The 14,951-nt window shown below is 32.0% G+C and overlaps 1 protein-coding gene and 1 long non-coding RNA gene across 21 annotated transcripts in view; both read right to left on the bottom strand.

Moving 5' to 3' along the window:
* LOC127867266 (interferon-inducible GTPase 1-like) overlaps window positions 1–14,951 on the bottom strand; it is a 175,945-nt gene that overhangs the window by 61,101 nt on the left and 99,893 nt on the right. For 18 of the 20 annotated variants that reach the window (XM_052408309.1, XM_052408297.1, XM_052408295.1 and 15 more), the window contains one exon: window positions 13,428–13,580. The exons of the other annotated variants lie outside the window; for them this stretch is intronic. The gene's annotated coding sequence lies outside the window, so the exon portion shown is untranslated. The remainder of the gene's footprint in view (window positions 1–13,427; window positions 13,581–14,951) is intronic. 20 annotated transcript variants of the gene reach the window in all.
* LOC127867287 (uncharacterized) lies at window positions 5,468–10,076 on the bottom strand. Its single transcript, XR_008043419.1, has 3 exons — window positions 9,315–10,076; window positions 8,954–9,061; window positions 5,468–8,595 (listed from the first exon to the last, which is right to left on the bottom strand). It is a non-coding gene; the product is annotated as an uncharacterized LOC127867287 (long non-coding RNA).

The raw sequence follows: 14,951 nt of genomic DNA, 5'->3' as shown, positions 1-14,951 counted from the left end.
CTAAGCCATTTTTAAGGTCAAGACCTCAAGATATTTCAGGCTCATTAAAATTCAAGCCAGTTTGGTGGTCAAGATCCTGAGCTATTTAAGCATAATTAAACCCAAGCCAGATTGGCGGTCAAGACCCCAAGCTATTCCAGCACAATTAAAATCCAAGCCACTTTGGTGGTCAAGATCCCAATCTATTTCAGCATTTTTAAAACCCAAGCTATTTTGATGTCAAGACCCCAAGTTATTTCTGCATAATTAAAATCCAAGAAAGATTGGCGGTCAAGACCCTAAGCTATTTCACCATAATTAAAATCCAAGCCAGACTGGTGGCCAAGACCTAAGCTATTTCAGCATAATTTAAATCCAAGCCAGTTTGGTGGTCAAGATTCCAAGCTATTTTAGTATTATTAAAGCCCAAGCCATTTTGGCGTTTAAGACCCCAGGCTCTTTCAGCATTATTCAAATCTAAGCCATTTTTGTGGTCAAGACCCCAAGGTATTTCAGGCTTATTAAAATCCAAGCCAGTTTGATGGCAAGATTCTGAGCTATTTTAGCATAATTAAATCCAAGCCAGATTGGCGGTCAAGAGTTAATGACCCCGAGCCAGTTCAGTGGTCAAGATCCAGAGCTATTTCAGCAATTTCAAACCAGATTGGCGGTAAAGACCCGAGCGATTTTAGCATAATTAAAATCCAAGCCGGTTTGGTGGTCAAGATCCTGAGCTATTTCGGCACATATAAAAATCCAAGCCAGATTGGCAATCAATACCCCAAGCTATTTCAGCATAATTTAAATCCAAGCTATTTAAACATTATTAAAACCCAAGCCCTTTTGGATGCCAAAACCCCAGCTACTCTGGCATTATTAAAATCCAAGCCAGATTGGCAGTCAAGACCCCGAGCTATTTCAGCAAAATCAAAATCCCTGCAATATTGGTGGCCACGACCGCAAGCTATTTCAGCATAATTTAAATCCAAGCCAGTTTTGTTGTAAAGACCCAAAGCTTTTTCAGCATAATAAAAAATCCAAGCCAGATTGGTGGCCTAGACCCCGAGCTATTTCAGCATAATTTAAATCCAAGCCATTTTGGCGGTCTAGACCCCGGGCTATTTCAGTATTTTCAAAATACATTCCAGTTTGGTGATCAAGATCCCAAGCTCATTTTTTTCGTACCCAAATTTTTTTTGGCATAAATTTTTCGTACCAAAAATTATCATATCCACATTTTGTTTTTGTACTCATTTTTTTTTTTTACCAAATGATTTTTTCGCACCAAATTTTTTTATTTTTGGCATAATTTGTTCGTACCGAAAATATTCGTACCCACATTTTTTTCGTCACCATAATTTTCGTACCCACATTTTTCTTACCCAAAATTTTCTTACCCACATTGTTTAGCCCTCACTCATTCCATCCCGCGAAACCCTTAAGGCGTCGCAACTCTAGTGTAATGAAAATACAAATTATAAAAGATGTGTATCGAGATCATTACATTAGGTTCATTAAGTATTCAATTAAAATCAATACGTATGCAATACACTTAAAGGGGCATATCAACGGTATTAATTGTGATCCTTGATACGACTTCATCAATTCACGGCATATCATTTATATGAATTAATGTATATAAACGCAGCACCATATTATTGGAATTGCTAGGAAAATATATATAAAAAAACGATTTTATCTTCACATTTCGTGTACGATAAAAATCTTATCCAACACAAGTCTTGCATTTTTAGGAATACGTTTACATACTACGAACAAGTTTGCATGTGAATGGAGATACTACAGAAGGCAATTATGGCGTATATGTTAAGCAATATTTCACTACCCATGAACTTCGTTATCTATAATGAGTTTTTTAAATTATAATAATCTATGAGTTGTCGATACGCCACTGTAATGTAATAATACTTAAATCAGTATTTTGTTTTTAAATCTACAATGACTCAGATATTTTAAAGTACAGAATACATTTTAAGAAAGTACGCGGTAGTTTTTATTATTTTTGTTACATATAGCATACTGTTTGATCTATGTTTTGCTGATATTAAAATAAAATAAAAATCGAGGGTGACAGGTGTATTTGTTTTATAAAGCTTTGAATTAAACGACTATTTCAACGTGTGAGTTCACATCGCAAATATGCATTTAAGAACAAAACAGAGCACACAAATGAAAAAAATGGATATCAACAAAGTTAATTGGAAAATTAAACAATATATAATTTCTTACTTTCAACTTTTAATACCGTCACGCATACATATTTCATTCCAATTTACACAAATGGCACGTGGGTTATCAAAAAGAAATAAGAAAACAGATAAACAAGCATATTTGTTGAATTGATATACCCGCAACATTGTGTTTGTTACAGACGGGCGGACGAACTGACGTACGGACAGACAATGCCAATTCTATATCCCTCCGCCTTTAGAGGGGGAAATTTACTAAGTCACCAGGTTATTTTGTTCACTATTACAATTCAAAATACAACTCGCAGTCAAACAACAAATGCTAAGTTCCAACACATCACGACTGAAAATGCACTAAATGAATAAATATCCGATCCTGTTTGCTCAATATAATGCGGGTCATTGTTCTGTCAAATGTTAAGAAAAATATATCTTATTGAGAATTCATTATAAAACTTGTATTTTAAAGGCTGTTGTTTTCCCATTCCAGAATACGGGTCTCATCAAATTCCCTAATGCTACACGTGATCCCATGTATTGTCTTAAGTATTTCAGCGTGTCACAAAAATAAAAAAGGGTTTCACTATATTTAGGTAGAAAGATTTAGATTGCATTGCTTTCGTGTAATATGACGTTATGTGTGTATTATAAATGGGTTGCAGGTGCGGTACCGACGTACGTTCACATACTTTGCATAACGATTGACCAGCATGTAAATGCCTTAGTGTACATCAATGTTTTTTCTAATCAATTGCTTATCAAAAATAAACACAATCTTAGTTTTTTCGATTCATATTGGTAAGAGAGAAATAAATTAAACGAAAAAAATAAATAATATGCAAGTATTATATACACGTGCGGCAACATGCACAAACATCCGCACATGGTTCAGAAGTATCAGAGCGTCGTGGATGAATAATTTGATTCATCAGATATTCTATGTAGTAAATTATCTCAAACAACATTACATAACAGTTGATATTTTGAGCCGTTGCTTGAGAAATTAAAGTTTTCCGATTTATTTTGAAGCATACCATAAAACGTGCATAACGATTTTAATTATATTTTATATATAACACATATACTTTGATGGCATGTTTTAAATATGCGATGATTCAATTAGGAATTGCTTAATTTGATGAAAGTTATCCGTTTAAAAAAAAGTCGAACTTGCGACACAAACATGTTCAGATAAAAGAAAGTATTGACTGTTTTCCGTAATGAGATTTTTGCTTGCTGTTACAAACATGCGATAAAAAAGGATTTTGTAGTCGCAGGAATGATGGTCGATTCTTACTGTGTTATTAAAGGGCTACACATTGTTTATCAATTTTCTAAACTTCATAATACTTTATTGCTTGGTATCATTCCCTTATTGAATATGCATCCCGTTTTTATTCGAATATCCCAAAAAGCATACACTTATTGCGCAACCGGTGTTACAGTCAAAACAAATTTGCGTAAAACTAAACTGCCGCGTACGTCCTTAAATGCAACGTCATGTCCATAAAATGCCGCAGTGTCAATAAAAAAGTATTCACTTCTAAATAAATGTATATACCGTTACTATTATGAAATCAATAAATGTTACTGTTTTGTAATCAGTGTATATCGGTAAGCTCCCATAAGCCGCATGTGTCGCTCGTCGTTGTTTGTTTAGAAAGAATTGTTAATATAACGGAAATATTATTGTTTTTTCGTTTGATTTCATTATAGAAGCTGGAATCTTTGCCTTATGGCATGGGTAAACAATGCAAGCAAGTACGTTTTCTACTTCTATTTTATTAGTTTTATTTATTCAAGTTATGTGACTGTCCACAATAAGAAATACACCATTTCCTTTTTTTAGAGGTTATCTCGAGAGAGAGAGGGGGAGAATTTCATTGGCCATATTATGACACTTTGGATCGCAAGTCAATAGATGCTCCTATGATATATCTATTTGATTGGATCAAATTTGACATGCGCCTTTGGGAAGTTCTTATTTACATATATGTCTTTTCAACTGTATTTTCATTATCAGAGACAGTTCTCCAATACGTAACAGAAAACGGATGGTGGAAGGCTGGTTAGCAGCTTATGAAACACTACCTTGATTGAGGTCAGCACCTCCCTGAAAAGTATTTTGCAAGAGCTTTTAATTGCACTTGTACATGTCCTATTCATTAGTGTTAGTTTTCTATTTTAGCTGTTATCAACTTATCATAAGTAAGAAATTATCTACCCAATATCATGTATATGATGATATGTGTAATAACTTGCATAACCAACAACATATCCTCGCTAAATACAGACATATCTAGCAAAAACTCGACCTGTACAGTGGTTAAAGATATCTTACCTAGCGTGTTGACCAGGTAAAAGTTATTTGGTAAAAAGAATTTTAACTCAAACAAATATTTTTGCCCTCGGGAATCTGATGTTTACGTTACAATTGCATTGCAATTATTTATATTCAATTGTGAAAATATTTCAAGTAATAATTTCAATACAATCCCTTTAAGCTTTCTCCCAATTCAAAAGTAAAGGGTGTTGTTTTCCTCATGAAATCATTTTGAAGATTTGACTTTTTTTCTTGATATATTTTCCATTTAAAATTCGTAGGAAGACTGAAATGCATCATAGCAAGCGAAGTTTAAAGACCGATATCAAGATGCAGAAGGAAAGCAGCATATCGCAAACACAATTAAAGAAACGGCATGAATCCTGTTGAAGAGCTGGAAAAAATGAACTTTGGGAATGAAGAGCTTGCATACAACCACAAGCCTATACAGGTAATACTTTATTAATAAAATTAAACATATGTTTTAGGCATTACATTTTAATTCTCTTAATAGTTTATTCTCAGTTGCCTTATGGTCAGGTTTTGTTGGTTTTCTAATTGAATATGAAATAATCAAACGACTGATTGTTGACAATAACATTTGTATCTATATGTTGACTATTATTTATTTAAATCATGAATATATTTTGATGGTTTGTTTTACTGTCAACTGTTTAACGTCCAATTGATAAATGTATGTGTCCAAGCACGTCTCCGAGTACTCGTCAGCGGTAGGGTTCACGACCCTTCATTAACCCAGCCAGCAAACCTATATCGGGCCGCCGTCGGCCCGATATAGTTTTTATATCGGGCCGATATCGTAAACGATGTAGGGCCGCAATCGGCTTGCCCATCGGCATTTGATCGGCCCGATATCGGCAACATTATTTATCGGCCCGTCGTCGGTCCGATATCGGCAAAATTGCTTATCGTCCTGTCGTCGGCCCGTCGTCGGTTTTATGTAACATCCTCCATTCCATGTATATAACAAACAACACTGATTTATCTTATAAACATTTACTTCGAAAAGGCATTATGTCATAATAACATTAAAACAACTATTTTATTTATTCACTTACATGATTATTTTTATTACAATGAAGTTTTTCTTCACCATATAAGATTTATGGTTTATTACAAATTCTACCAAGAAGGCCAACAACCCAAGTGGACAAAGTTTTACATCAGTGTTTACAAATAGAAAACATATGAACACACATATATCATACATCTGCGTTTACAATTTAAATATGGCAACTAAAATCTTAACCATATAAAAATCTAAATTATCTTCAGAATGTACTATGGACAAACAATTGAAAGTGGAGTACTACAATTATTGATAATTTTAATGACAGTGTAGGATATCAATTGTATTTCATATTTAACATACATTTCAATGCAATCACAGATAAATAGTTTTCTTAAATTATCTGTTATTTCAAAGAGTCTTAATAGAAAAACATAGATGAAGAAATGTTTCTTATACTGTACCATAATACTTAAGGGGTAAAACAATATACAGAACATGTATCATATTATACTTTATAGCAATTACATGTTTATAAACTGATGTTAACGCCTTTTTTAGACTACCTATTCTATACAATCGACAGTGGTAAAGCAAAAAAAATATATGATACTATCCAATAAATAAAATAATCGCAACTATTTAAATGTAGTCTATTAACGCCACGTTTAGACTGTCAATCCTTAACGAAACAATAAACAGTCTTGAGGCTTACTACACTGCAATTCAGAAGATAAGATTAGAACATAGATTATATTACATCCTTCTTGATACAGGTGTTTAAGTATAATTGACAGCAAGTATGTTTTTACAGTTTTAAAATAGCAAACAATCCATAAAGTCCACATTGTGTCCCACTTTATAATGTGTAAGTAACAACATTATGTATGCTGTACATAACAAATACAATTACAGTAACAAGAAGATATATGCGATACAAAACACATCAGAATACATTAAGTTGATGGTACAAAGGAATAATGTGATTGAACCTGAAGAGTGATAAATATAACGGCCAAATTTGTTTTATTAAAGTAACATTACTACTTAAAATCAACGATAATTTCGTACAATATTTCTTAAAATAAACTTAACCAATTAAAAATTGGTGTTCCTTAATGGCAATTGCCGAAATTTCAACGCCAGATGTGGTCAAGTCAAATAGATGTTTGTAGATACACAATGCTCGTTGTTTTTCCATTTTAATTTCCCGCAATGATATCTAGTCATACAACACATGAACACTAACATGGTGCTTGTGTGTTGTATGAATAGATATATTGGCAGGAAATTCAAATAGAATAAATTTGGTCACAAATAAATAAAAATGAGCATTTTGTATCTAAAAAAATCTATGTAATCATACCACATCTTGCGTTGAAATTGTGGCTATACCAATATGAAACACTGATTGTTTAGGTGTTAACTTTATTTGAAAAAATACTTTATGAAATTTTCGTTGATTTTGAGTGTTATAGAGACTTTTATAGCCCATTAATTGATGTAAATAGCTCGACAAATGTGTACATATTTGGTCTTTGTCTGTAATACAATTGAATATATTTAAAAAAAATCATTTTGATCTCAGTTCCATATATACCGGTAATTTACATTCAAGAATAAAATTAAACTCATTTTCGAGTTTACAACAAATAAATACACTTTCTTTGATCTAATGGAATAGACACAGGTCTAGCCATCTACCTGTCTCAATATTTAATCTATATGATAAAATGCATACTTTTGATAAACTTAATCGAAACCTTTTTACATGACAAATATTCAGGTATGGTTGAAATTGAAAAACAGCAATATATTGACACAATGTGCCTTCTTTAGGCAACAACAGGATTAAATACAAAAAGGAATAAAACAATCCTGCTGATATATTAAAAATATTAATTTTTAGCAGTTTAAAAGTAACCTATTAAACGTACTGATGTATAAAATGTATAAAAAGGCGACTGTATGTAACTAAGTATAACACACAGCTTGCATGAAACAGGAATTAAGGACAATCAATTTTAAGAAAATGTACATAATTAGTATAAAAATGCACTTTTCACCCACAATCTAATCTCAACTACCTATTTGGAACAATATACAGCAAAAAAGGGCAGGGCTAACTCTGCCATTCACCAAATTTAGCCAACGACTGCAAGTTGAAACATTTTGTTTAAGAATTTTATATTTGGCTGCATCATTTTCTTCATTAAAACCCATTTATCATAAAATAGCAAAAGTTACAAGTTACTAGATTGTATAATATATATTGATGCAAATTTGGCTATAGAAAGGAAAGCCTAGAAGGGCATTGTTCACAGATTGTCAAAATGACACTGTATGGCGTAGACTGATGATGGAAATCAAGTTTAGTTTATGAATAGTGATCATTTGAAATTGATAAAATTATAAAGTGTTACACACTTGAAACTAGTGTTACACACTCGAAACGATTGAATATGTTGGAATTGCTTGTTTCTGTTTATTCCGTTAAAATTTGTAGAGTAGCTAGTTTCTGCTAATTCCTTTAAATTGTGTAACAACAGTACACGTACATCACTTATATAAATAAAGTATCAAAAGCAGACTTTGTATAGCAGTCCGGATTGCCGAGTGGTAACAGCAATAACTGTTTAATCAATATAATGACATACAATGGTTCGAGTCTCGATAACGGCAAACGTTGTTCTTAATAATTAACTATTTTAAATTATATTCATGTTATTATATTAACTTAACGCCTTAATATTTAAGAATATATATATAATGAATCAAAGGCGGTCTTATTTTGAGGATGACACAATAAAAGTCATAATTTAAAGTGTATAAGGTAAGATTAAAATTGTAAACCTTATAAGTTGTAACTATTAACACAATTAACAGTTATATAGAAAGTTAACTAATCATCATAATGTTCTTTGGCCATGGCTGATGTCATCGTCAAAGGCTTGGTGCACCCTCCCTCATGGCAGCCACTGGCATTCGAAGCAATGCTTTTATGAAAAACTCCATGTAACTGTTTGTGTTCAGAAAGACTTGCTTGAGGGCTTCTGAAAAAGTACAAGTTTAGGTTTATTGTTATATGATTATTTAAATACATGTGCTTAAATATCCCAAGATTTTTAATTTATAAAAACATGACATTCGCTTACTTTTTCATGGACAAGTATTATTGATAACTTTTCAAATATACAGTGCTATTTAATTTTGATGATCTGTTCTTAAAACCTCAAATATTATGGCAGTTTAATTCATATAGTCACCAGAATAACACATGTTTTAAATGATCTGCATAAAGTATTGCACTACTGCTGACTAGTACTTTATGCTGTTATAAAAGTGTACTTTTTACGTAAAACAAATAGCATGTTAACAACCAAAGAAAAAACTTCAGGAATAGTACGTAACCTGGAACTATCGTGTGGTCTGTCAGAAGACAACCTTGCCGATTCCCCATGGCACTAGAAATGTGGGTTGGCTGTTGAGGGCTGGGTCTTGTAAACAATAGTGGTGAATCTTTCAATGAAACAACGAAACACAAATATTTTTAATTCGTACAAATAAATTTAAACGGTATACACATCCAATTAAAGTGAGTGTACAAGTAACGAAAACAGCAAAGTATGAACGCGCGGTAAAAACTACCTCGCGAATATATATTACGAATCGATAATTCAAATTCTTCATGTACCATCACGTTATATACGAGCAAATCTACATGTGCGTAAAAAATAAAGTTAATTATATATTATAATCAACAAATACTAACTTGAACTTTAATGAAGATCTCCGAAACAAAACGCAAGACGCAATGTTTGTGTTCGAACGCCTCATTTAACTTGACCGCCAGAAAATTTCTTTAACCGAACGAAATTATCGTTTTTGAACGAAAACATTTACAACCACAACGGGCCGTTGTCGGCTCGCTATCGGCAAAAACAAGCACAAGTTGTATATTAATTATTGACCATATTTATGTTTTATGTTACGAATATATGTATTTTGTAATATTTCATTAAACACGTTGCATGTTAAATGACTTTTTTGGTAGTTACATATATCGGGCGGCGAAACGGATTAACATCGGATAGACATCTTGCCGATTTGCCGATATACCGTTTTGCTACCGATATCTATCCGATAGTGGTGTGCTGGCTGGGAACACATTTCCAGAGCATTAAGTTACATAAGGGACAAGGTGAAAGATCCCCTTTACCGCTCAAGAACCATACCGGTATTGTATTTTAATTAGCAGTCTTATCCTTTGGTGTTTATTAGTTCAGGTGTCAGTAACTATTTAGAAAACTGGTGTCCTCTCAATAGTATTAGTACTATCGTTACAATATATGAAAATATTGTGAATTAAGTTTATTTTAAAGATGAATGGGAATTTTTCAAAATAGTTGTTTCCTTTAAAGTATGGAGGATTTTGGTTAATGTCGATAAATTATTGATTTTTTTTATCTCTATAACCTTTCGTGAATAAAATAATCGTATCGTTCACCGAAAGTATTATTTTATTTCAAATTAAGATAATGCTTTTGTAAGACAAATACGCAAAACCCCTGACATGTTCTACATTCGATTAGAATGTCATTAAAATGCGTGCTTAATAACTTCATGAATGAGTATTGTTGATACAATGTTCCCTAACATGTGTGTCGCTATAGCTACATGAAATTGTTTGTCAAATTGTTAATTCATGTATGGGTTGTTAGTATTTTAAATGCATTTTAATTTATCGAGCAAAACACCATGACAATTTATAACTGGTTTAACTAATACAAATTCTGACGATTTGTATTTTATTTTGATATAATATTAATATAGTGTTTACTGAAATTTAAACTGTCTTCCAGCAACAAAGTTCTATATTCCACCTAAAGACATGTACTTCAATTCTATTTCATATACAAGATGAGTGAAAAAATATATGGTATATTACATTACGTGAAAAAAGTTAATATTTTCAGTATATTCGGTAATATTTTTCGCTATGTGAAATCGAAAGAACATCGCGAAAATAGGTGACCTGACGATATACACACTATAAATAACGCAAGTAGATTGATCATTTTAAATATAAAATATATACAATTCACTACGTATGCACAATTTGCATTCCTGTGTTTACCACGTGACGATGATGATCAATCTTCTTTCGTTATTTATAGTTAATAGTAGTCACCTTCTACCTGTACCCAGTCAAATTTATTACCGAATATACTGAAAATATGAAAATTTAACAACTTTTTTTCAAGTAATGTAATATACCAGTCGTGATATTTTAATCAATATAAACTAATAAAATATACGGTATTTTACAACTTTTCTTTTTTCGTCAATCGCGGTTGACGGTCCCTTTAAATGTGTTGAATTTCGATAAAACACAGGGTCGAAAACAGTGAATCCAGTAAATATACTTTTTTGTTTTTGGTCTCATCAAGAGGATCCTTTAGCTCTTTTTGATATGACACTTCTTTATATGTCTACGACTTTGAATATGGAGTAAAAAAGGGAGGCAATACAACCTAATTCAAACAAAGTTTTCTTGTTAAAATAATTTGAAGCTGCCCCTTATATTTATATGAAAGTAAGTTAAGTTCGTACCATCCGTTACCTGTGCGAAAGTAATAGTTCTCGATATGCTCACTTGCTGATTTCAGTGTAGCAAATAAATAATACCAATGCTCTTGTTTTTTGTTGTATAATTTTGTATTTAACTGTATAAAACAGGAAAAAATTTACATGTTTTAAACGTGTTGATACCTAAGCAATTGTGACCTAAATAAAACGTTCTTCAAAAGTCTTAGACTCTTATCTGTGTTCAGTGGCATTATATGGGTCTTCTATTTCGGTCCCGGAAAATAATTATTCTTTTCACAACGTGCATGTAGGCTATATATTAATATAAATCAGACCGCTTGAAATGATGCAGTTTTGGGAGATGGAGGTAATTTTCATTTATCTATAGCGGAATTTAAGGGATATATTACAAATTGGTAACGATTTTTAAGTGCAAGTCGTGATTGCTAGATTCGATTACATTATACAATGCTTATTTGTTTTTTAGTATAGGACATACACATGCAGAAAACATGATTATGTAATCGATCTTTTGAAAACGTACATATCAATGCATGTAGGCGATATCTTAACGTAAATAAGACTGCTTGAAATGATGCAGTTTTTGGATATTGAGGTCAAGTTCATTTATCTATCGGAATCTAATGGATATTTTAAATATTTGTAAATGAAGGTCGTGATTGGTAGATCCGAATATGTTTTAAAATGTTTTTTGTTTTTATAGTATAGGTCATAAACATAAAGAAAACATTGTTATGTAATCGATCTATTTTTATTTATTTGACTATATATATAATAATCAAAATGCTGTTTATTCAAATAAATTTGTTTTAAAGTAGGTGATCAATATTATAATTTTTTTTTAGGTTGCCAGTATAATGAAAGACTGCCACATTTCGAAAACTTCAATACTATATTTTCAGTTTAAAAAGGAATTGATCGACTGTACCAAATATAAAGGCTGCTTGTCATCTTTTAGAAGCTCTTGTCATATCCTGATTATTGCAATTGGCAAAGATGAGGTATTTTTTCCATGTAATGAGGACTTTTTAATGAAGAGAATTTAGAACTGGTATGCACTGTGAAACACTCTTTGAGTATGAATTCACTTTTTATATGATATGTACTTTGTACTCTGAAATTTGAACTCAATGTATTGCTAGTGATAAGGAGAAACAACAAAAGCGATTTAATTTATTTGCATAATTTTATAGGATTTATAATCCACCTGCCGTTAAAAAGTAAGTATTTGTGTGCTGCTTTAACAAAAAAGGATGCAATTTTTCTGTTATTTTCTTGAAATTTGCAACAAAGTTACCTTCAGTGAAATTGGATATTAACCATGCATGTCTATATATACTTAGACAAATATATACTTTATAACTGAGTATGGTTGCTACCAGTGCGATTTGTACCATGATTATACTGTGGTATAGTTTTTAATATAAGACGTTTAAGAATGCGATTACATATAGCTTTCTTATTTTGTAAGCAATATACATTATGACATTTACGGCGGCGTCTATTATGACGTCAGTTTCTCTCGGTCATTAAAATATTTAATATTGTCATTTGTACGTTAAATACCATGTTTGTTTCTGCTATGACATATACTATTTCTATTTACAAGTAGGCGAAATAAAAAATAATACTATGTACTAAATGAATTTAACCTCATTAAAAGAATCGTAGTAAGGGTGTCTTTGCTTTACGAACAGGTTTACTGTGCAATGCCAACTTTATCCCACTAGATTTATGATCAAGTAAAGTCAATTTCAAATTGATGTTGAGTAACATTGAAAATTTTTGAATGGTCGGAAGCAACACGTGTCTTAGTATCAAAGAGTTGTTAAAAAAGTATGTTGTTATTTTCAATATCAAATATATTTGCCTAAGGAAAAACACTTACAGGTGTTCAGCTTTAAACTTAGAGACATAAAAGACAGAACATCCACATGCCAAAAGAATTATAGTTAGAAAAACCCATGCACGAATGCACATACCTGATGATTAACGAACAGTTTCAATCTACTATAACACATCTACCCCACTCGATTTATTATCGATTAAAGGGAATTTTGAATTGATGTTCGGTAAAATTGGTCGACATGGAGCGGTCAGAAGCAACATATGCCTTAATATTAAAGACTTGTAACAATTAGATGTGAGTATTTCAATATTAAAATAATTGCTTAAGGCAATACACTTACAAGTGTGGGGCATTAAACTTGAGAGACATACATAACAGAATATACACACGCCAAGAGAATAATAATTCGACAAACCATACACATACCTGATTTTGTAGTGTTACAGCCAAATGGGATCTCTAGATGTGTGCGTGTAGCTCTGGTATTGTGTGGGTTGTAGCATGACACATTGAAATTGTTCGTTTCATTTCGGATGATTAGAGTAGTATGTGTCGACGTACGATTGGAACTATAATTATCTGAAAATCAGCACGACACACATATTTAACATATTTATTCGACTGTATACATTTAGTATTATGAGCATACAATTTAGGTCATGATTCGAATAAGCGAGTTTTTTTAGTAATAAATACAACTTATTTATATCAAAGTTGATATTCGTTTACAGTCATTTGAGATTTCATGAAATGTGTAAGCATGCTTCCGAAATAAAGCATCACTATATTTAATATTCCCAATATTGTGTTTTATAGTACAAATTGGCGTTACCGTAAAAGCAAATGCATGAGCCTCAATATCGTATGTAACTATTTTATCAAATGACGAGCACATTTAAGACATGCTTTCGTTTGAACTAGCTCCATTGCTGTGTCAAAGGAATGCCATGCAAAGTTTCTATAAGAAAGGCATATCATTTTTAACATGTTTAATTTTCCATTTGTTAACATATTAAAAATATATGGACAAGTACATTGTGTTTGAATGGTTTGCACACATCATCGAATTTTCCCTTTAGTCACGGTGACTGATAAGCATTTTATTGTATGTTAAAAACCCATTACACGTGGCCGATTCGTTTAAATAAAAATCTTATCGACTTTTAAACGATCGTTCCTTATGCAAAAGCCGGAACAGGGTAATGTTTATATTCTTATTTTACAAATGTTTTTTATTTCTTTTTATAATACAGAAGCGTATTTTCGACATCATGATTAATTTATATTAAAAGCTATTATACAGCAACTGAAAAGAATAAGTACTGATTACATTGATTAACAGGTACAGCATTAGCAAATTTGAATGTTGGAATTATACACAGCCAAATTTTGGTATGTGACTAGACTACTACACTCAACTATTTTTCCTTCACTTTGTATGGCGATACAAAAACTTCCGTAATAAACATGTTCTAACGTATTACAAATTACACTAAATAATTTGTATCTGATGCAAGAAGAAATTCATTCATTCTGGCATCCAGACATCGCTTACCTTTGATAGAAAAGGTGTAGTGACTTCGGCTATTCATTTGTCTGTAGTGTGTATTTTTACTTGAAGGCACTCATTAATTCAAATGAATCCCGGGTATACATTGCCCAGGGACAGCATACACATGAATCTGGAAATCCTTGGTGAAACATGGTAAAGCACGGAAATCCCTGTAAATTGATACTTTTTCCAGGGTTTATTCCTTCTAATGCAGTATGTGTAATGTTATATGGACTTTTTATACCATCTTTAGCCAGTTTATGTTAGATAATAATGTAAACAGGCCGGACAACATTGGTAAAGCAGACAGCATGTGCGAATAAAGAGGTTGTGACCCATGCAATACGCCTCAAAATTTGTTCGTTGTAGACGACTGTGGATTCAAAGATATGCAGTTT

The sequence above is a fragment of the Dreissena polymorpha genome, chromosome 2 (genome assembly GCF_020536995.1).
Source record: "Dreissena polymorpha isolate Duluth1 chromosome 2, UMN_Dpol_1.0, whole genome shotgun sequence".
NCBI classification, from domain to species: domain Eukaryota; kingdom Metazoa; phylum Mollusca; class Bivalvia; order Myida; family Dreissenidae; genus Dreissena; species Dreissena polymorpha.
Note: the sequence above shows the minus strand (reverse complement) of the source record. Positions and strands in the feature narration are given on the sequence as shown.